At 46.9% G+C, this 24,637-nt stretch overlaps 1 pseudogene; it reads left to right on the top strand.

Moving 5' to 3' along the window:
• Nucleotides 1–16,971: 16,971 nt before the first annotated feature.
• Nucleotides 16,972–24,075, top strand: LOC137012213 (lysophosphatidic acid receptor 6-like; annotated as a pseudogene).
• Nucleotides 24,076–24,637: the final 562 nt, after the last annotated feature.

Genomic DNA, 24,637 nt, shown 5'->3' with positions numbered 1-24,637 from the left:
CTCACACACACAGAAGGGTAAGCACACGAAGGGACCAGGAGACGAAGGAGATGAAGGAGATCGCTGGAGCAGGTAAGTATGTTGAAGGGGAGTCCTTAAGGTAAGCATATACATGGCGTAGTGCAAACGAGACCGGACAGTGAGTGTGTGTGAGAGTGGTGGCTTTGTAGTGCTGGTGATTGCAGAGTGAATGAGGTGCAGGTGGCGGTGATTAATAAGCTGGTGATTGAGTGCGTGGGTACTGTGGTGAGGTGGAGCCTGGCGTGTCTGTGACAAGTATAGCCTGTGCTTAAATTCTGGAGAAGATCAAGAAACCTTAATGATATGCTGCATGTTGTTTTATTTAATGGATGGTGACTGTAATTGTCACAGACACGTCAGGTTCCACCTCACTCCCTTACCCGCGCACTCAATCACCGGAATTCTAATCACCGCCACCTGCAGCTCATCACCACAGTCATCAGTCTCACTATAAGAACCCCACACTCACACACACACATTGTCCGGTCTCGTTCGTGATACACCCCGTTGTTCACTTACCTCAAGGACTCTCAAAACGATACTTACCTGTCTACATCATCTCCTTCGTCTCCATTGTCTCCAGTACTCCTCGTGGTCCTACCTGCTTGTGTGTGTGAGTGTTCCAGTCAGCCATCTCCAGCGTCTCCTTCCACCATCACCTGCAACACAAAGAATAAGGACAGTATTACCTCTCATTCACCTCCAAGACCTTCATTATCACCATTCACTTACTTGTTTGCTCTGCTGATTGTTTCAATAAACAACCCAACTGCTTTTATCTCTGCTTCCGGTGTCTCTGTTGTAACAGAAGACCGGACCATAACAGCCATACATCAGCATGAGCTACCATGACCCATTTCAAGAGCTCGTGGACGCATTGCGCCGAGCACTCACCCCTCAACCACAGTCACCGTCGCCAGGACCCCTCACCGCTGCCACTTCCGCATCCACTGTCACCGCTGCTTCACCTGTTTACACCGCCAGTCCCATGGCCAAACCAGCGCCCTACTCAGGATCGGCGGAGGATTGCAGCGGATTCCTTCTTCAGTGCGAGTTGGTCCTGGAGATGCAGCCGCACCTCTATCCCACCGAAACGGCGAAGATAGCGTTCATAATCTCCCAACTGCAAGGTAAGGCCCTTCAATGGGCGGATTCCCTCTGGACTCAAAAAGGCTCAGTCGTAAAATCCTATCCAGCGTTCGTCTCCCACTTCAGAGAAGTCTTCGGAAGACCTTTGGCTGATTCTTCTACTGGTGAGAAACTGTACAATTTAAAACAAGGAAACCAGACTGTTAACGATTATGCCTTGCAGTTCAGAACGCTCGCCGCAACCAGCGGCTGGAATGAACAAGCCCTCATCACCACCTTTCGACAGGGTTTGGAGCCTAATGTGCGGTTGCATCTCGCTGCATACGAGGACTCCATGGGACTCGAACAATTCATCCAACTCGCCATCCGTGTGGGTTCTCGTATGCAGTCGTGTCTCCTTGAGCACCAGGGCCAACCACTGACCACCACCCTCCTCCGTCGGTCCGAACCCGTCAGCTCTCCAGAACCAGCCACCGAACCCATGCAAGTGGATAACTCACGTTTGTCCCCAGCAGAAAGGCGGAGAAGGCTGACCCTGAATCTTTGCTTGTACTGTGGATCCCCTGGGCATGTCATCTCCACATGCCCAACCCGTCCTCCTCAACCTGTGGTGAGTGCTATCATTCCTTCAATCCAAAAGATGAAACCACTCACTACTATCGTAAACCTTACTGCTGCTAATGCTTCCGTTCCAGTGGTGGCGCTCCTCGATTCAGGGTCAGCAGGAAACTTCATCTCCGGCGCCCTCTGTCGACACCTCGGGCTCAAGACCTCGCCTTCTCCGATTAACTACCAGGTCCACTCCATCACGGGCAAACCCCTAAGCCGAAAGATGGTTCGTCGCGTCACTGGTCCCCTTCTACTGCAAGTGGGTATCTTCCACTCTGAGACCATCCATCTGCTGGTTCTGGAGGAATCCACCGCTGACGTGGTTCTAGGGCGCCCGTGGTTGGAACTCCACAATCCCACCATCTCCTGGCGCACGGGCGAAGTCCTGAAGTGGGGCGACCACTGCTTCTCCAGCTGTTTCCCAGAACTTCCTGTTCCAAGATCTCCTCTCTCCAAGAATATCTCCGTGAATGCTACCTCCATCGAAAGTCCTGTGGAAAAACGCTCCGTCGATGTTCCACCCGACTACGCCCTTCAGTGACGTCTTCTGCCCGCAACGCGCCTCCAAGCTTCCTCCACACCGGCCATGGGACTGCGCCATCGATCTGTTACCGGGTGAGCCAGTGCCTAGGGGACGCATTTACCCCCTATCTGTACCGGAGGAGAAGGCCATGGAGGAATATATTAAAGAGGCCCTTAACCAAGGATACATCCGCCCGTCTACTTCCCCTGCTGCTTCAAGCTTCTTCTTCGTGGCCAAGAAGGACGGAGGCTTGCGGCCCTGTATCGATTATCGCTCACTGAACAAGATTACCGTGAAATTCAGGTATCCACTTCCCCTCGTCCCAGCGGCCCTGGAACATCTCCGCAGTGCCACTGTGTTCACCAAGCTGGACCTCCGCAGCGCGTATAACCTCATCCGGATACGCGAGGGGGACGAGTGGAAGACCGCCTTCGTCACGCCCACCGGCCACTATGAATATCTTGTGATGCCGTATGGCCTGGTCAACGCCCCCTCCGTATTCCAGGATTTCATCCATGAGGTGCTCCGGGAGTTCCTCCACAAGTTCGTCCTGGTGTATATTGATGACATCCTCATCTACTCCCGGAGCTTGGCCGAACATCGCCACCACGTTGCGGAGGTCCTCAAGCGCTTACGGCAGTTCCAACTCTTCCTAAAAGCAGAGAAGTGTTCCTTCCATCAGTCCTCTGTCCACTTCCTGGGATATGTGATTGACCACAGTGGCATCCGGATGGACGAGGGGAAGGTTTCCGCCATCCAGAACTGGCCAACTCCCACTACCATTAAAGAACTCCAACGTTTCCTCGGCTTCTCCAATTTCTACCGTCGCTTCATCAAAAATTACAGCACCATCGTCAGCCCACTCACCAACCTGCTCCGTAAACAGCCCAAGTCTCTGTCCTGGTCCCAGCCTGCCACAGAAGCTTTTGAGACCCTCAAGAAAGCCTTCACCACCGCTCCCCTCCTCGTCCACCCCAATCCAGAGTTACCATTCGTCGTGGAGGTGGACGCCTCCACCACCGGAGTGGGAGCGGTCCTCTCACAGCAGCAGGGGAATCCAAGTAGGCTCCATCCATGCGCCTTCTTCTCCCGCCAGCTCAACCCGGCGGAGGTAAACTACGACATCGGGGACCGTGAACTCCTGGCTGTCAAGCTCGCCCTTGAGGAGTGGAGGCATTGGTTGGAGGGAGCTAACCACCCTTTCCAAGTTCTTACTGACCATAAAAACCTTGAGTATCTGAAAGCTGCCAAAAGACTCAACCCACGTCAAGCCAGATGGGCAATGTTCTTCTCAAGATTTAACTTCGCCATCTCATACCGCCCTGGGTCGAAGAACCTCAAGGCCGATGCTCTCTCACGTCTCCACGCTCCCGAGGAGAAGAATGATGACCCTGAAACTATCCTGCCCGAGTCTCTCTTCATGAGCCCCATCGAATGGTCGGAAGAGACCTTACCCTCCTCCAATGCCTCCTCACGCACTCCGCTGGGTTGTCCCCAAGGCTTGCGTTACATCACCAGGACACGACGCACTCCACTCCTGCACTCCGTTCACTCATCACTTGGCACTGGTCACCCGGGGGTCAATGAGACCCTCTCGCTGCTCAAACAGCGCTTCTGGTGGCCAAACATGGCCAGCGACGTCAGAAGGTACGTGCAGGGCTGCAGGGAGTGCGCCATCTCCAAGAGCCCACGCCATCTTCCAACCGGCAAACTCAATCCTCTGCCCGTTCCTGAGAGACCCTGGTCACACCTGGGAGTAGACTTCGTTACCGACCTCCCAGAATCTGATGGTCACACCTGTATTCTAGTAGTCGTAGACCGTTTCTCCAAAGCCTGCCGTCTGATCCCCCTGGAAGGTCTACCCACTGCCATGGCCACAGCAGAATTAATGTTCAACCATGTCTTCCGTCATTATGGAATCCCCGAAGACATAGTCTCTGATAGAGGACCCCAATTTATCTCTCGAGTCTGGAAGGCGTTCTTCTCCCTCCTGGGTGTGACCGTCAGCCTATCGTCTGGATACCATCCTCAGTCGAACGGGCAGACGGAACGGAAGATCCAGGAGATTGGCGCTTCCTGCGTACCTTCTGTCATGGCCACCAGGACTCCTTGAACCAGTACCTGGGCTGGGCCGAGTACGCCCAGAACTCCCTCCGTCAAGCTACAACAGGATTAACACCTTTTCAATGTGTGCTCGGCTTCCAGCCCCCACTGTTCCCCTGGGACGGGGAACCCTCCAACGTGCCAGCGGTCGACTACTGGTTCCGGGAGAGCGAGAGGGTATGGGACTCAGCTCATCACCAGCTGCAGAGAGCCCTGCGCAGGCGCAAGATGACAGCCGACCTTCGGCGCTCCCACGCTCCTAACTACCAACCGGGGCAGAAGGTCTGGCTGTCCACCAGAGACATCAGGATGCGCCTGCCCTGCAAGAAGCTGAGTCCCCGCTTCATTGGCCCATTCACCATCCTCCGACAGATCAACCCCGTCACCTACCGGTTACAACTTCCTGCACAATATAAAAGAATTCATCCAACCTTCCATGTGTCACTCCTAAAACCTCACCACCCTTCTGTTCTTCCTTCCACAGAACCTGACGTGGCAGCCGTCGAGCCCCCCCTTCCACTCATCCTGGACGATGGGACTGCCTACGAGGTTCGAGAGATCCTGGACTCCCGGCGCCGTGGTGGTCTCTTAGAATATCTGGTGGATTGGGAAGGCTACGGTCCCGAAGAACGCTCATGGGTCCCTAAGAATGATATTCTTGATCCTACTCTGTTACAGACTTTCCACACCAACCACCCGGACAGACCTGCCCCACGACCTCGAGGACGACCACCACGACGTCGGGGTCCTCGGCCCTCAGGAGCGGGCCGTGGGAGGGGGGGTACTGTCACAGACACGTCAGGTTCCACCTCACTCCCTTACCCGCGCACTCAATCACCGGAATTCTAATCACCGCCACCTGCAGCTCATCACCACAATCATCAGTCTCACTATAAGAACCCCACACTCACACACACACATTGTCCGGTCTCGTTCGTGATACACCCCGTTGTTCACTTACCTCAAGGACTCTCAAAACGATACTTACCTGTCTACATCATCTCCTTCGTCTCCATTGTCTCCAGTACTCCTCGTGGTCCTACCTGCTTGTGTGTGTGAGTGTTCCAGTCAGCCATCTCCAGCGTCTCCTTCCACCATCACCTGCAACACAAAGAATAAGGACAGTATTACCTCTCATTCACCTCCAAGACCTTCATTATCACCATTCACTTACCTGTTTGCTCTGCTGATTGTTTCAATAAACAACCCAACTGCTTTTATCTCTGCTTCCGGTGTCTCTGTTGTAACAGTAATTGCTGATGCTGTGAAAATCTCTTTTATTTGAAATATTTTTAGAGGATAGTACTGAAATAAATTAACAGTAATAAAATGTTCACAATTTTAGCATATTATAAATATTAATTTATAAATTTAAATGGCAGTCTGACAAGTTGAGGCAGTAGGTGATAAAATGAGTTAACATGAGTTTTAATTTAGTGCATGGTACCTTTACAGTAACATACTGTAGATTACAGTAAATAACTGTACAATCAACTGTAAATTACTGACAACAGCGTTGAAACAGTGGCATCACTGGTCGTCATCTGTTTCAATGTCTGATCTGTGTTGAGCATTACTTGGCAGTGGTTCATCCTGTAACCTTTCTGAAGTTCAAACCTCTCAGATATAGAGTGATCTGCTGCACTGCTGCTTGGATAATCACTCTTGCGTCCTGTTTGTTTTGCATGTTCATTGTAATCTTGCTCAACACTAATGTACATGGTTGTTCACTGTGCAGTATCTACTTTTCCCCTCTGTTCAGATGTTTTTCTTTGTGGCTGTTCTCATAGGTCTGAAACAGTCAGGACCAGGAGAAAAAGAGAAGGAAAACCAAATAATAATAATAATAATAATAAAGAGAGCATTTAATCACATTCTAATAACTGCTGTGGACATGGTTATCATATTCATCCCATATAAAATTTCAGCATTAATTTTAACACACTGACAAATTTCAGCTCTGTGGTTTATTTCCTCAATTAGTTATTGTGCAGCCTGTTCTTTTTCTGCACCGAAATGGAAAAGTCCCCTGTTCCTCATAATAATGTATTGTCATTAATTCTTATTTATTAACCTGTTATTACCTAGACAAACGTTATTATTATTATTATTATTATTATTAATTGAATTGACATTTTCCTTTATGAAGAATTTATGATCCTAAAACATGTTAGGTAACACGGTCACTTATTTATTCAGGTCTACAATGTTAAAATGACTTTAAATTAATTAAACGTTATTTAAATCTTCATTTGCATACAAATTACACTTTCTCTCTGTGTGTTTATCAGATATGGTTTGTGGTTTGTTCATTTTGAAAAAAATACTTTCACCATTTTTCCAGATTGAGGGTTGGACTTGGATCTCTCTGTCTGGGTTTATTTTGCGACTGACTCAATGTAATATTTTCCCTTACTTGAAATCCTTTCATAGTTTCATTGTGTAGTAGAAATTATGTTTAGGGTGTTATTTTGTGATACTTAAAATTTGAAACAAAAAAAAATATATATACTTAAGAACGTGTTGTAAATCTGTCCCAAGATTTCTTTGGCTGGAAGAGAAAACTATGAGCTGTTAATGGCTTTAAGAAACAAATAAGCAGTCTATTAGAGGTTTCATGGGTGATTTAATTGACACATTAACACAGGCAAGGTTAGTTACATTTGACTGCATGGAAACAATGACCAGGATGAGGTTTAAGGCCAAGAAATCAAGAAGCCAGGTATAGAAGGGGAAGATCATTAATCAGTTAAGATGAATGTTCCGAGGAAAGTCATATCCATTGTACTAACTCCAACATCACTGACTGTTGGAATGAGATGATGTTTAATTTTCGCCAAACATGACAGGGCATGTTTTCCAAAAAGTTAGATTTATTTCATTATTCGTTTATTTGTTTATAAGACAATGTTACAAATTTCTTAAAGGATTAGTTCACTTTAAAATCAGAACACCCCATAGGTGTATATGACTTTATTCTTTCTGATGAACACAATCGAAGTTACATTAATAAATATCCTGACGCATCTAAGCTTTATAATGGCAGTGAACAGGACTAAGGAGTATAAAGCTCAAGAAAGGGGTTAATAAAGGTCTCCTGTTTTTTCCATAATTTGAATACAGAAGGAGTAGGGAATAGTGTAAGCATTTTGAACTGCAAGAGTTTTACACTTTCTTCGTAAGTTGAATATGGAAGGCGGTCTGGCTGAAGCTAGATAATTTACTTTATAACTTGTTAAATATGGATATTTTTTTTACACAAAGTATCTCATCACTTTAGAAAGCCTTTATTAACCCACCGGAGCTGTGTGGAATATGTATATAATGGATGGATGCACTTTCTTCAGCTTCATACACTTTGGTTCCGTTCACTACCATTATAAAGCTTGGATGTGTCAGGATATTTATCAATAGAACTTTGTGTTCATCAGAAAGAAAAAAAAGTCATATACACCTAGGATAGCTTAAGGGTAAGTAAAGCTTGGGGTGATTTTCATTTAAAAGTGAACTAATCCTTTAAGGATCATCAAGATTTCTCCTGGTTAACATTAGACAAGCTTTTGCCAACCCAACAGGCCACAAATGTCATAAGAAGTTGCTATTTGATTGAATATAGGTTTTGATGTCTGGTGGCCAATTCAAGAAAGTGTCTAATGTCAAAATCAATTTGATGTGTAATTCTGTCAACAGCTGAAGTTGGTATTTATTAAACTCAATGTCTTTCAAAATATATCATGCCAACATCATAGTAATGTCAAACACTAACATTTAGGTATAGTAACCAAAACAGAACATCTGCTAAATTATATAAAAACTTTAGACATATATTTAAGTCGTAGAGTTAAGCAACCAAAATCCAGCAGTTCCCTTTCAGTCGGTCACGTTCGACGTACGTCAGTAGTGACCGACGAATTGGGATATCGCTTAGAGAGCCCTATCATCTTCGTGTAAACTAAAACAAGCCAATGGAATTGGCGTGCGATATTTGCATAATGCGCACCGCCCCCGTCAGGTATATATAAATAGGGAGCAGATGCAATCGCACTCTGTCTTTCGCTTCGGAGCCATTCACTGGTGTCCTATTTAGAAGACTCTTTTCTTCGTGTGTTTTTTTTGTTCTAAAACACTGCCTCAGAAGAGGATCTGCAGCGAGCTTCGGTGCTGGTGTAGAGGGCACGTGCAGCGAGGTCGCTAGTGTCCGAGGAGCCGAGCTATAAGCTCTAAACTGCTGTTTTCACAGCAACACAAAGAGTGTGTGTGAGGTAGCGATTTGGGCCGGTTCCACGGTGTGTCAGGGAGTGGTGTACCTGACACATCGCGTCGCTCCCTGGGTGCTTCAGCACGAGTGAGTTGACTTCCCCTTCTAAAAGAGCTTTACAGACGAACCGAGAATACTCCTCGGGCCCCTGCCGCCTCAGCAGCACCGCAACCCATCCTGCCGCCGTTGGTTTCCGCTGGGCCCTCTTCGGACTGTCCAGCCGTTACCTTTGGTGCGCCGGCAGCGGATCAGATGTCGATCACAGCATCGGAAGGTGAGCCAGAGTCCTCGGGGGAAGACCCGGACGCGCTGCCGCCCTCCGGGACGGTAGCGTGGTCCGAGTCGGATCCCGAGTTGACGGCTGTGCTTTCCCGGGCCGCCTTGTGTGTCGGGCTCGAGTGGAACCCTCCACCCTGTCCCGGCCCATCTCGGTTGGATGATTGGTACTTGAGGGGGGGTCGCACTGGCCAAACCCAGCGTCCCGCCCCAATGCCTTTCTTCCCGGAAGTGCACGACGAGGTGACCAGGTCTTGGCAAACACCGTATAGTGTTCGTTCGAGGCCTGGCCCCGCGTCCGCCTTCACCTCCCTGGACGGCGGGGCAGCCAGGGGGTACGCGAGGATCCCGCCAGTCGAGCGGTCTGTTGCGATGCAACTGTGTCCAACGGCCGCTGGCTGGCGTGGTGAGCCGCGTCTCCCGTCCCGGGCCTGTAAATTCTCAGCCGGTCTGACTGAGAAAGCTTACAGTTCCTGTGGGCAGGCTGCCTCTGCCCTGCATGCGATGGCGCTTTTGCAGGTCTACCAGGCAAAAGCGCTGTCAGAAATGCCCCAGGAAGGTCCTGACCAACAGCTGCTGGGGGAGCTGCGCGCTGCCACCGACCTCGCCCTCCGGGCGACGAAGGTGACAGCACGCGCTGTTGGTCATGCGATGTCTACCTTGGTAGTCCAGCAACGCCATCTCTGGCTGACCCTGGCGGACATGCGGGATGCCAATAAGCAGAGGTTCCTAAATTCCCCCGTGTCCCCGGTCGGCCTATTCGGCGACGCGGTGGAGAGCTTCGCCCATCAGTTCTCCACTGCACAGAAGCAGGCTGAGGCTATCAGTCACGTCATGCCACGGCGGTCCGCTGCTGCCTCCACCCAGCCGCCCGTGGCTCAGCCTCAGCCCGCTCGTCGCCGAGGGCGCCCGCCTGCATCGTCCTCCGCCCCTGCTAAGACGGCAAAGCAGCAGCCTACACCAGCCAGACAGCAGGGTGTCGGTCGCGGGCGTGGTGCCCAGCCCGTCTCCGCTAAGCCCGGTGGTAAACGTAAGAGCAAAACACGGCACTGAGACGGGCAACCTGGAGGGGAAGGATCTTGCTCTTCGGGAGAGTTTTCCACCATCTCTCCCACCCCCGGAGGAGGGCCGGGGGGAATTTGTGTTTGTCTGTCCACTGCCGCTGGCTCTCCGGAGTCCAGCGGTACCCACTTTTTCACAAAAAGAGCAGTTTCCTCAAACTCCAGGTCACAACAAGGGGTGTCTGCCAGTGTGCCAGGCTCCGCCTCGCCGCTGACAGCTCCCTCCCCATTCGCCAGCAGGTGGCAGTGTGATGGTGCAGACCGCGTCCCGTGCGTCCTGTCTCCCATGCACACTGCTGCCTCGCAGAGTCCGACCCCACTCCGGGCCGCCCCCAAGCCGTCCGGGTCGGGTCCCTCTCTGCCTTGCTGCCCCACCCCCGGTGCGTCTGTGGTGCCTTTGGTCCTGCTGGCTCAGTGTCTGGAAGCGTGGATCACGCTCCCCAGCCTGTCCAGTTGGTTCATTCGTACTATCAGACTCGGCTATGCGATTCAGTTCGCCCGGCGTCCCCCGGTCTTCAGGGCTGCCCACTTCACTCCGGTGTCGTTGGGCAGTGCACCTGTTCTCCGGGTGGAGATTGCTGTCCTCCTGGCGAAGGGTACAATCAAGCCGGTCCCTCTAGCCGATATGAAGTCGGGGTTCTACAGCCCCTACTTCATTGTACCGTAAAAGGGCGGTGGGCTACGGCCAATCCTGGACCGTCCCCAGGATTGGTTTGCAGCAATAGACCTGAAGGACGCGTACTTTTATGTCTCGATTCTGCCTCGACACAGACCCTTCCTAGGTCGGTCTGCGTTCGAGGGTCGGGCATGTCAGTACAAAGTCCTACCCGACATGGTTGTAGCTCCCAGCCGGTTGGGTCTTCAGGTCAACTGGGACAAGAGCAAACTCGCCCCCGGGTAGAGGATCTCTTGTCTCGGTCTCGAGCTAGACTCGGTCGCATGGACTGCGCGTCTCACCGAGGTGCGCGTCCAGTCGGTGTTGAACTGCCTGAGCTCGCTCAAGTGCAGGACAGCGGCTCCACTGAAAGATTTTCAGAGGCTCCTGGGGCATATGGCATCTGCAGCCGCGGTAACGCCGCTCGGATTGCTTCATATGAGACCGCTTCAACACTGGCTCCGCGGCCGGGTTCCGAGATGGGCGTGGCAGTGCGGCACGCTCCGTGTCCCCGTGACACCGAGCTGCCGTCGCACCCTTGTCCGGTGGTTGGACCCTTCGTTCCTGTGGGCCGGAGTACCCCTCGAACGAGTGTCCAGGCACGCTGTGGTCTCCACAGATTTCTCTGCCACGGGATGGGGGGCCACGTACAACGGGCATGCAGTGACAGGTCTTTGGACGGGGCCTCAGCTGCATTGGCATACCAATTGCCTCAAGTTGCTAGCGGTTCATCTTGCGCTGGCCCGCTTCAAGAAGCTGTTGTCAGGCAAGCACGTTCTAGTCTGCTCGCAAAGCACTGCGGCCGTTGCGTACACCAACCGTCAAGGTGGTCTACGCTTCCGTCGCATGTCGCAACTCGCCCGCCATCTCTTGTTGTGGAGTCAGAAGGATCTGAGGTCCCTTCGGGCCACTCGTGTCTCAGGTGTGCTCAACCGTGCAGCCGACGAGCTGTCATGGCAGCATCTACTTGCGGGCGAGTGGCGGCTCCACCCCCAGGCGGTCCAGCTGATTTGGCAGCGTTTCGGCGAGGCCCAGGTAGTCCTGTTTGCCTCCCCGGAAACTGCCCTCTGCCAGTGGTTTTGTTCCCTGACCGGCGGCACGCTCGGCACGGATGCCCTGGCACACAGCTGGCCCCCGGGTCTGCGCAAACATGCGTTTTCCCCAGTGAGCCTTCTCGCACAACTCATGTGCAAGGTCAAGGAGGACGGGGAGCAGGTTCTGTTAGTGGCTCCGTACTGGCCCACTCGGACCTGGTTCTCAGACCTCATTCTCCTCGCGACAGCACCTCCCTGGCCGATTCCTCTGAGGAAGGACCCCCTGACTCAGAGACGGGGCACCCTGTGGCACCCGCGTCCCGATCTGTGGAACCTCTACGTGTGGTCCCTGGACGGGATGCGGAGGTTCTGAGTGATCTCCCGCAAGCGGTCGTAGACACCATCACTTCCGCTAGAGCTCCTTCCACTAGGAATCTCTATGCGTTGAAGTGCAACCTGTTCGTCGAATGGTGCGCCTCTCGCCGAGAGGACCCCCGATCATGTTCGGTCGGATCCGTGCTTTCCTTTCTGCAAGATGGGTTGGAGCGAAGGCTGTCTCCCTCCACCCTCAAGGTGTATGTTGCCGCTATTGCCGCACATCACCATGCAGTTGAGGGTAAGTCCCTGGGGAAACACGATCTGATCGTCAGATTCCTGAGGGGGGCCAGGAGACTCAATCCTCCTCGCCCTTCCTCCGTACCCTCTTGGGATTTGACCCTGGTTCTCACAGCTCTCCGGGGTCATCCCTTTGAACCTTTGCAATCAGTCGACCTGAAACTAATGTCTCTTAAGACGGTTCTTCTGGTTGCATTGGCTTCCCTGAAGAGGGTAGGGGATCTGCATGCATTTTCGGTCGACGAAACGTGCCTAGAATTCGGGCCCGGTGATTTTCACGTCATCCTGAGACCCCGGCCTGGATACGTGCCCAAGGTTCCTACCACTCCCTTCAGAGATCAGGTAGTGAACCTGCAAGCGCTGCCCTCGGAGGAGGCAGACCCAGCCCTAGCTTTGCTCTGTCCCGTCCGCGCTCTGCGCGTTTACGTGGACAGAACGCGAAGCTTCAGGACCTCAGATCAGCTCTTCATCTGTTAAGGAGGCCAGCAGAAGGGAAAGGCTGTCTCCAAGCAGAGGATGGCCCACTGGATAGTGGATGCCATCGCCTTGGCGTACGAATCCCAGGGCGTGCCTTGCCCGCTCGGGTTGAGAGCCCACTCCACCAGAGGGGTGGCCTCTTCCTGGGCGCTGGCTCATGGCGCCTCGCTGACAGATATCTGTAGAGCTGCGGGCTGGGCGACACCAAACACGTTCGCTAGGTTTTATAGCCTACGTGTAGAGCCGGTATCCTCACGTGTACTCGCATCCACTAGACGTTAGACGTGTTGTACCCACTCTAAGTGTCGGCTTGCAATGCCATTCCCGCCACTGGCCGGATACGTGCATACTTTCACTCCAGTCGTGTTCCCCGCTTGGCGAACCCTGTTGAGTTCCTCCGCCTCCCCCTTCGGCTCGGACATTGCGGAGTGTCTGATGCCAGGCCTACATCCGTCGCTGACGCTGTCTGTTGGCTGGGGCCCATATGTCGTGACCCCTCTACGTGAGCAGTCCCATATGTGTATTTTCCACGGTTTAAAACTCCCTACGGGCCGAGTCCGTGTCTTTCCCTTAGCAGAGCCAGCTCTGCTGTCACCTGTCAGATGAGTCTCCCCCTACCAGGTGGAGCCATCCCAGGGACTCCATATGCGTACTGCCCCCCGGGCCAGTCCATGTGTGTATTTCCCACGTAAACTCCTCCCCCATTGGGTAGGTAGTGGTCTCCGCAGCGTCCCTTACGGGTTCGCTTCCCCAGTGTGTCTAGTTTACTTAGTGGGTAGTGGTTAGACAGCAGTAGACTCTCTCGGTGTAAGCTCGCCCCCTTCACCGCCAGCCGGTGCTATGGGCGGCTGAGCTTGCGCTGGGCACTGGAAGGGGTTTCGTAACTGTGGCGCTTTAGTTGGGATCCCAATTCGTCGGTCACTACTGACGTACGTCGAACGTGACCGACTGAAAGGGAACGTCTCGGTTACGTATGTAACCCTCGTTCCCTGAAGGAGGGAACGGAGACGTACGTCCCGTCGCCACAGTTTCTGTACCCTCGCTGTAGCGCGGACACCAGTTGTCTCCTCAGCGAAAAACAGAGTGCGATTGCATCTGCTCCCTATTTATATACACCTGACGGGGGCGGTGCGCATTATGCAAATATCGCACGCCAATTCCATTGGCTTGTTTTAGTTTACACGAAGATGATAGGGCTCTCTAAGCGATATCCCAATTCGTCGGCCACTACTGACGTACGTCTCCGTTCCCTCCTTCAGGGAACGAGGGTTACATACGTAACCGAGACGTTTCTAAATGTCTTTTGCCACCATCATTTTGACAAACACTAACATTTAATCATGAGGTATGGTAACCAAAACTGCTGAACCTTATAATGCAAATGTCCACATGTCCTTAAATTAGAATATCATTACACTTTGATATTTTGTTGGTGTCACAGTTGGTAGCAAACACCAGGCGAAATGAAGGAGAGTAGGTGAATACAGGGTTTAATGAACACGTGTAAAAATAACACAACCTTACACAGACGAGAACTGACGAGGAATGAGGGTGAACACAGGGCTTAAAGCAAACAAAGGGAACTTAACAAGGTGATGAGATAATGAGACACAGGTGAATCAAATGAACCAATGAACAGAATGGGAAAACGGAAACATGAGGATCTGTAACAGTTCGCCCCCTCCCGGATAGGCGTGTACTCACGCCGTAAGAGTCCAGAGGAGGGAGGGGTTCAGAAGAAGGGCGGAGTAAAACAAAGACATAAGAAAATAGTCCATGGAATAGAAACTATAGTCCAAGGGGGCGTGGAGGGTGGGAGGAGCCAGGGGGAGACCAGGAGCAGGCAGAGTAGATGGAGACTCCAGAGTTCAGCCAGGCGATTAACAGAGTTCAGCCATGGCGGAGGAGTCTGTACGACGAGCTGAGGTGGAGAGACTGGATCGGAGGCAAGAGGCGGAGCCAAGGGGCCTAGGCATCTAGACGGCATTGTAGAATGGCTGGCCCGAGGTGGATCCACACCACAGAGGAGGAGATACTGAGGTGCCAGTGAGAGACAGCGGTGACTGGGCAGAGGAACTGAATGATAAATGGAGAGGAGGTGGGCGAGGGAGGTTGGGAGGGGACATAGACACAGAGCTGAACGGAACCAGCGGGGAGATGGAGAGTTCTAGGCTGGACGGGACCAGCGGGGAGATGGGTAGTTCTAGGCTAGACAGGACCAGCGGGGAGATGGAGAGTTCTAGGCTGGACAGGACCAGCGGGGAGATGGGTAGTTCTAGGCTAGACAGGACCAGCGGGGAGATGGAGAGTTCTAGGCTGGATGGGACCAGCAGGGAGACGGGCAGTTCTAGGCTGGATGGAAACAGCGGGGATAGGAGACACAGGGGATCCTCCTCTTCACTACAGTCCTCATAAAAAGAAAGCAAATAGTCCAGCGCTTGCTCACCCTCTGTGGTGGGAATGTGGGCGGGGCTCCACTCCATCCCCTTAAACTCCACAAGGACTCCCACGTTGGCGCACATTGTTGCTGGCTCACACACCTGATCAGATGTCCGTCCTCGGGACTCCAGTTCTGAGGCGATGTGACGCTCTGTCCCACTTGTCAGCTCCGGCTCATTTCTCACGGCAGGCTGATTACCTCCATCTGCGGTGGGCTCTGGCTTGTCCGTGTCACTGGGTGAAGGCAGGCTGAACTCTGGATGGGGAGCGGGGCTTGTGACTTCTTCAGCGATGTCGATGGTGAATGGAGAATCACAGTTCACCAGCATCCACTCCACTTGGCGAAATTCCCCCGAAATTCCCCCATGAAAGTGGTAGGCCTAGATCGGCGGTCCAATACTTTTTCAATTGACACTGGGCTGCTGGCCCAAAACACTTTAGTCAAAAATATCACATAGGCTATTTTTTTTTCCTTCTGACAGACGCGGCTCATGAAACATGTAGCTCAGCGGCCCATTGGTTGTTTTCTTGATTGACACTGGACTGGCCCAATCATATCGTTGAACAGTACCATCTATTAGGATTTCTGCCTACACGCAGTTTCAGTGTGATGGTGACATAGGTGATCATGGAGAAGAAACGCAAAGGAGGTGCAGAGAAGCTGCGTGAGAGAAAAAAACGCTGCCAAATGTGTCAAATTGACACAAATGTTTTTGGCAGTAGCAGTGAAAAAAATATATATAATTAATAACCACGCTAAGTATGGTGCATAAATTATATAAACTTAAAATAATTATGTAAGTAGTAAAGCAATACAAACGCAAACTGGCGTCTGTGAATGTGAAACAAGGTTTTTTTTTGTTTTTTCTTAATGAGCATTGGTTTCTGCCTCGGTACCTTGTCATGAACACAGACCTTAGCTGAGACTAGAGAGACCTGAAGGTCTTTGAATGTTATGTGCTATCTATAGTATATAGTGCTATTACTATAATTAAACTGTCTGTAGAAACAAATGCAAAACTTCTATTTAAATGTTTTAAGCAATTTAAATAAAAGACCATTGATCATTTTGAATCTTGTTCATGTGTTGTTTGCATATGTTTTGTTTTATGTGACATGTTACATATGAATCTATGCACATATATTCTTGTGACAGCTGTAAAGTGAGACTAGAAAAACAGCACAGAGTATCATTTACATCAGAGAGACTGGACATTCACTCTTCAGGTGACAAACTCCTTTTTGATTGATTTGCTTGTTTTTCTTTTCAACAATATTCAAAAACATGAGTGTGATTATCAGATGTAGTTTAGATAAATTAGCTGAAGTGTATTGTTTCAGAAATATAACGGAAATGTTTAGTTTATGACTTCAGGCTAAGAAATGCACTACATTTGTTTTATAATAGTGGATACAATCATACCATTGTGAAGTAATATGTTGGGTCATTTAAAAAAATAGTTTAAATAATGCATTGTGTAGAATTACGGCTTGTGATTTATTTGTTTAATTATTAAGTCATTTAAAATTCCCTGGACATGAAAGTTCACAAAAAAAATAAAAAAAATAAATAAAAAATGGAAAAACAACTCAGCATTTTTTAGAGTATATATATATATATATATATATATATATATATATATATATATATATATATATATATATATATATATATATATATTGAAGATTTAAATCTTGAGTCAGTTTGTTTTGGCTTTTTGCTTAGTACATTTGCTCTTGTCTTTTCCAATAGATTACTGTTGCAACTATTTATTCATTTTATAAATAAAATTTTGAGAACACAAGAGGAAATGATCAACTCTACAGAGAACTTCACCACACCTGAATCATCCACAACTTATTCCTTTGGGCTATTTGACATTATGGAAATGTATGCATGCAGTTTTAGTTTCCTGTTTGGTCTTCCTACAAACTTCTATGTTTTATGGCTCATCATCACAGGAACAGAAAGTGGAGTTGCATCAATGTTCTACCAACTCAATCTGTCTGTTTGTGAGATTGGTATCAGTGTGAATAGTTTGTTTTTTATATTGTCTTTTTGGTTTTCAAGTTTCACAACATTAGTGCTTTTTTTAATAGCACTGGCCGTCCTCTGTTTCAGTGTCTGATCTGTGTTGAGCGTTACCTGGCAGTGGTTCATCCTGTAACCTTTCTGAAGTTCAAACCTCTCAGATATAGAGTGATCTGTTGCACTGCGGCCTGGATAATCACTCTTGGCTCCTGTTTTTCCTCTATGTTTCTCCCTCTGAATACTATAGAACAAACATGGTTCTTCTCACTGCAGTTCCTCTTCTTCTTCTCCATCCAGTTGTTTTGTCTTGTGGCTGTTCTCAGAGCTCTGAAGCAGTCAGGACCAGGAGAGAGAGGGAGAGAGAGAAAGGAGGAAAACCACATGAAGAGAAGAGCATTTTATCTCATTCTTATAACTACTGTGAGCATGGCTATCATATATGCCCCATATACTATAACAGGACTCTTTACAATTGTGACAAAACAGAATTTTTGTGCACTGTGGAGCATTTGTTTGCTTTGTTTTGTGCTGCCTGGTTTTGTTCAGCCTCTTCTTTTTCTGTACCATGCTGAAAAATTATCCTGCCTCTGTTCTTCAAAAGTTATGTAACTAACCCTTATTTATTATTTTTACTTCTCAAAAACTTTTATAACGGTATATAGAACATTTTTAATTATTGTTGTTCCAGCTGAATATATATACAGTCAAATTAAAATTTATTCAGACACCTTGAACATTTCATTCATTAGTACAGTTTATTCACAATAGTTAAAAAAAAAAAAAAAAAAAAAATGGAAATAAAATATAACAAGATCTCAGAGTTAAACTGTGTCAGAAAAAAAAAAAAAAATCTTAACTAAAAAAGTTGAAAGTGATGAAAGGGCCCTCGCACCCGGGCTTATCGCCACCCGTTGGCCTTAGGAAAACAGTGAATAGTGTTTCGTATATGCATGTAAGCAAGTAAATACAGGAGAAATATGGCAAAGTCATTTCAAAGTGCCTCATTTCCTGCTGCCAACAGGTGGTGCTTTGACTGTAACTGAATATTACCATGTAGATGTCTTCAGGCACTATTATCAAACATGTGAATTTTTGAACAGATCAGACATTGTATGCCTAAGTTACAACAACTTCCTTTTTCCTGGCGTTAATCGTATACATTAGCACTTAGCCAAGTGTTGCATAATTTAACAATTTTTTTCTTATGTTTGGTACTTTGTGGCATATTGAAATGTGTTTCAGGGATTGAATTACAGTGTTAAAATTTCCTGTTGCCTGCTATGACTAACTAAATATTGGCATATAGATGTCTTCAGGCCAGGACTCTAATAAAACATGTGAAGCTTGGGGCAGATCAGACACTGTATGCATGAGTTACAACAGCTTCCTCTTTCATGGTGAAACATCAGACTTTGTTAGTCCACCACGGACACGCCCTTCAGTGAAAACTTAAGATCTTTGCAATTTAATATCGCTAAGGCCTTAAGGACTTAGACTGACCATATATGATGTTGATCTGGTTAAATCTCTATGAGGAGTTAATCACAGTGTAAACATGTAATTTCCTGTTGCACGCAAGTGGCGCTATGACCGTAAATTAATATTGCCATTAGATGTCTTCAGGCCAGGACTCTAATAAAACGTGAAGTTTGGGGCAGATCGGACATTGTACGCCAGAGTTACAACAACTTTGTGTATCATGGCGAAACATCGAAATTTGTCAGGCCGCCACGGACACGCCCTTCAGCAAAAACTCTAGATCTTCGCAATTTAACGTCACAAAGGCCTTTAGATTAGACTGACCAAATATGATGTTGATCTGATTAAAGCTCTAGAAGGAGTTCATTAAAGTACATCTAGAAATGGCAAAAACTGTAAACATTTTGCAGAGAAAATTCTAAATATCTCACTTCCTGTTGGGTTTTCAGATTTTGCACCCAGGGACTTTTTTTGTAGGTATTATGCTGTTACATGTGTTTACTGAACTTCATACTTGTGAAAAGTAGCGGAAAGGGCGCTTAATTGAAATTTTGTAGGTGGCGCTATGGAGCCGTTTTGCCATGCCTAATTCTGAAACCCATATCAGACGTAAGTTTTCGCCACTTCTGACATGTGTGCAAAGTTTCATGAGTTTTCGAGCATGTTTAGGCCCTCAAAAATGTGATTCATTTCAGAGAAGAAGAACAATTGACTGAGTAATTACAATAGAGTCCTTGCACCATCGGTGCTCTGGCCCTAATTATGTCAGTTAAGCAAAACATGGTCAGGTCAAAGTGTCTGAATAGTTTTTGGTTGAATTTTTGGGTATAATATGTCACAGTACTTTACTTTATTGTGCTATCCTCACTTACAGAAATTAACTACAGTGTCCTGCAGTCATTAGTAAAAATATACCAAAAATACAATAAAAATGACTGAATAATTTTTGGTTTGACTGTACATATATATATATATATATATATATATAATATATATATATATATATATAGTCAGAGGGTTTAGAGTTTACTAATGCATTTGAGTCAAACTGCCACATGCTTGTTCATACAAAAACACAGTTTTCTTAGTCACGATACTGCAACTTGCCAATCCAGTTGATAGACAAGAATCAAAATGTCCCATGATGTGCCCACAAGCTCCTTTCATTGAGCCTTTAGTTTGAATCTATCCTGACGCAGATTTGCGGAAATATGGACTCCAATAATCTACTGGTCATAATGGTTTCAGATGAATCCAGAGTAAATCAAATATAACATTTTATTTGTCAAGTAAAAATGTCACACTTCACAATTCACACAGCAAAATCCCCAGTGTTAAATTAACACCCAAAGTGTACATATGAGTCCATCTTGCCAGGTGTTAAAAAGTAACACTGAAGCAGTGTTAAAGTTAATGAGATAATTGATTGATGATTGAGTGATGATTGACAATTAGTGGTGACACCTGATGTTAATAAGCAGAATCACTGAAGAAACAATCAAAAAATGATTATGTGAAAACATGACCAACACCTGATCATCTTTTCTCTTTGCTTGTCTGGCTGTTATGACTCAGTAACAACAGCCCAAACAAAATCTAATGTTAAAAGTCAAGGGTCAAGAGCCCAACTAAAGCAAACACTCATCTCCACATTGGTAACTTAAAAATTGTGATTTTTCTCCTTTGGTGATTCTGCATGTTCGTCTATATCGGATGTTCAGAAGATGTTGAAAAAAGATGTCATTCTGGCCCCTCAGTGGACGTCTTCTGGACATAATTTGCATAGTGGGATACTGCATGTGGAAAATAGGAGAAAATAGGAGAAAACTAATTGAAGCGAAATTACTTTACAGCAAAAAATGTGTGTATGCAGAGAAAACATTTTTGTGTTAATCAATATTATGCCACAAATATAGTCAAATGAACTTAATCTGTACTGACCACGCAATATTTCATTAAGATTTGTTTTAACTTAATTACTGAAACAACCAAACCTGTTAATTAGACTTTTGTCACAGAGATGTCCTCATTAAACCTGATTTTTGTGTGTACAAAATACATTTTCTGAGTACTTCATGATATTTCTCTGTGGAATTCAGGATATTAAATTCTCATGAACAAATTTATATAATTTTACCTTCATCATATTACTAACAAAGAACATTAGGGAATATTAAGAACAGTTTATTATGTGTCTGTGGGTAAATATATTAAATCTTTTTTCAAATTAGTTTTTCACAGAGAATGTTTTTCTATTCATGTTTACTTAAGATTGTCTTTTTTAACCTCCTGATTTTCACTTGAAGTATTTGCATAGCTGGTGTCCTAAGGGATGTTTGGAAAATGAAATTGTATATATATGGGGTTTTGACAGCTGTGAAGTGACTATATAAAACAGCAGCGAGCTTTATGACAAGCCAGAGAGACATTCATTCTTCAGGTGACAAACTCTGTTCACTTTGATTTATTGTCTTTGTCTCTGCTGTAAAATGTATAACAAAGTCACTGTGACACAAAGGGCAAGGGTTATGAGCATGCTAGATGAATTAGTTGAGTAAAATAGCTTTGTGCTTTGGAGAAAAAGTAACAAAATTAGATTTTGTATTGGAAGTTAATTTAGAAAAGTTAACAACATGTTTCAAATAGTATTATTATATGGCAATTAAACTAGATTGCATCTGCATATAATTTAGGTATTGTGTAGAATTATTGCTTACAATAATGTGTAATTATGCCTTTAGATTGTCTGCTTTTCATTGATTTTCCTTGGAACATTTGGACTTCTTCTTTTTTCATAGATGACAACTGCAGCAGAATTATTCCTTTGTTCTGACTGGAGAAAGCAGACATGGAACTAATGAAGAACTTCACCACACCCCATACACCTGCCAACATCACAGAGTCTTCATCTTGGCAAGTAGGCATATTAGAAATGTGTATGCTCACCTTTAGTTTCACATCTGGTTTTCCGGCACACTCTTATGTTATATGGCTCATCATCACAGGAAGTGGAGCTGCATCAGAGTTCTTCAACCTCAATCTGTCTGTTTGTGGGATCTTTTTCTCCGTGAACTCTTTGCTCATCCTATTCACAAAATGGTTTCCATTTCAAAGTCTCACAGCAATAACACAGTTTTTCTATGGAATTACTGTCACTGCTCATCCTCTGTTTCAGTGTCTGATGTGTGTTGAGCGTTACCTGGCAGTGGTTCATCCTGTAACCTTTCTGAAGTTCAAACCTCTCAGATATAGAGTGACCTGCTGTATTGCAGCCTGGATAATTATTTTTGGCACTTGTTTGTTCTGCATGTTTACTTTTCTCTCATTTACCATACATATGTATATATGGTATTACTTACTGCAGTTCCTCCTCTTCCTCTCCATCCAGTTTTTTTGTCTTGTGGCTGTTCTCAGAGCTCTGAAGCAGTCAGGACCAGGAGAGAGAAGAAGAGGGAGAGAGGAGGAAAACCACATGAAGAGAAAAGCGTTTTACATCATTCAAGTAACTACTGCTAGCTTGGTTATCACATATGTTCCATTTATTATCACTGGATTGCACTATCTTGCAACACTGCAGATTATTCAGATCCTTTGGTCAATAAGTTACATTTGTTTTATGCTGGCTGGTTTTGTTCACCTTGGACTTTATCTGCACCGGACTGGAAACCTCTTCTGCTTCTGTTCTCCAAAAAACTGACTTTTTGTTGAATTATTAATCCTTAAATCACCTGCTTTGCACCACAGTCCTTATCACCCTATTGTTTTTTATTCTGTTGTATTGATAAGTTGAATAATACATGGCTACTTAAAAAATAAATAAATGCATAGACAGGAAATATTCATTTGAATTAATATAACTTTTAGAGACGGCAGAGAGACATCATTTGGAAATATTTAAACGTTGAATGTTGCGATTGACCAATCAGAATCATGTTCTCCAGAGAGCCGTATCATACTATAAAAATTACACTGGTTTTCATTTAGAATAGATATTTTAGGTTATATGAAACGAAATGTGAATTTTGTGAATAATTTTAGCATACTAAGCTCTTTATTGTAATTTAGTGCTTCTTCTGATGGTGTTATGAATCACGTTCTGTTGTTTAGTGTTAATGAGTGTAAGTGTAATTTAGCTTTATTATTGGTGTTTAAGTTTATACATTAAGGGGTATTTAGTTGTATATTCCATGCATATTGCTTTTCATTTTGTCTTTTTTATAAACAAATAGTAACAGCTTACTTTAGAAATGTGTTTGTGTCATAATGTCAAATTTTGGTAACACTTTACAATAAGGTCTCATTTTCTTACATTAGTTAAAGGAGCAGTTCACCCAAAACTGAAAATTCTGTCATTGTTCCAAACCTGTATGAATTTCTACCCAAAAGAAGATATTTTGAAGAATGTCTGTAACCAAACAGTTAATGGACCCCATTGACTCAGCCAAGGCTCATTAGAAAAACTTACCTGTGTCAACATTTTTGCAAAATGCAAAGTGAAATGTCCAGTGAGTGGCGCTAAAATATTGTTTAGTTGAAGTTTGTACACATCACCGCAGTTCTGAATTGAAATGTCCCATGAGTGGCACTAAAATTGTTTAATAGGCTAACGTACAACTACACTAAAATCTAATCCTACACTATAGTGTTAACAAAAGCAAATGCAACAATCGTAACCATGGCAATTTAGCTTGTTTTTGAACCCTGGTCTTTGAGCTCTTTTTCCGTGACTGGTCTTTCACAGGATTTATAACAGAGCTCTTCACATCGCAAGCAAGCTTATTACGTTAGTAAAACTGAACATATGGAGCTGGGTAAGTGATACAAACTCCAAAATATATTCGTTTACAAATCATGCACTATGGTAAAACGTGTTCCCTTTCGATACTTCACTCGTACTGCGTATGGGGAAAGGTCTCCCTTTTTCCCCGCTGCTGAAGCCTTTTTCAATAACGCAGTGTAACTGCATCGTCATTGGTTGACTCATAGACAAGTTGTTGAACCAATGACTATGCGGCATAGCTGCGCGGCCTATGGCGACAAAGCGCGCGAATATTCCCGCCGAAATGGACGGGGTTACGGGCTATATAAGCAGGCGATTCGCCATAGGATTTCAGTGTTTTCTCCTTCAGCGACGACCTCTACATCTCTTCGCCGATCTCCGCCTGAAGCCGAAGAAGCTCGCCGCCTTCCTGACAGCTCTCGCCGCCGTCTGAAGAGGCTCCCGCAGCGGACTCGCCTGGACTCGCCGGTTGAGGACAGCGCCGGCGCCCTCACTGACTGCAGCTTCAGCGCCGTCGTTGAGCCGCCGCCTCCCGCTTCCCGCTCCCGGCCGCTTCCTGTGTGTCCCCTGCCGCCATCCGGCGCGCCGTCTGAGAGCTTCACCCGCGGCTTAATGCCGCTCTAAAAGAACGATTTCAGCGGTTTTCACCGCTCCTAAAAGAGCTTCCGTGGTCCTCGCCGCTCTAAAAGAGCCACCCAACTGCCGTTTTCACGGCACCGGCGTCTCACGATACCCCGTCACTCATGTGCTATGTGCAGGACCCCCCTGCACGATAGCGACGGTCACGCCGAGTGCGTCGCCTGCCTGGGCAAACCCCATGCGGACGGCGCGCTTGCTGGGGACTGCGAGTGCATGAGTCTCAGTTCCCTGCGCTCGCGGGTCGCCTTCTTCGCGGAAGGCGATCTCGCCGCTCGCGCCCTCCCGTCTTCTTCCTCCCATGAACCGGCCAGGAAGAGACAGCGGGGTAGAGCGACTCAGCGCCCGGAGTCAGACGAGCTCACGCCGGCCCAGCCCCCGCGTGCCTCGCTTTCTCCTCCGAGGGAACCATCTCTCGTCCTGTTCTCCCGCCCTGAGCAGCGTCCCTCTGCCGAAGCAAGTGACCTCGTCTCATTTGGAGGAACAGACAACGAGCAGGATGACTCCATGTCACTTGCGGCTTCGAAGCAGAAGCATGGGCTGGCGAGCC

This window comes from Chanodichthys erythropterus, chromosome 22, assembly GCF_024489055.1.
Source record: "Chanodichthys erythropterus isolate Z2021 chromosome 22, ASM2448905v1, whole genome shotgun sequence".
Classification (NCBI taxonomy): Eukaryota; Metazoa; Chordata; class Actinopteri; order Cypriniformes; family Xenocyprididae; genus Chanodichthys; species Chanodichthys erythropterus.
The sequence above is the reverse complement of the archived record's forward strand: the minus strand, read 5'-3'. Positions and strand labels throughout refer to the sequence as shown.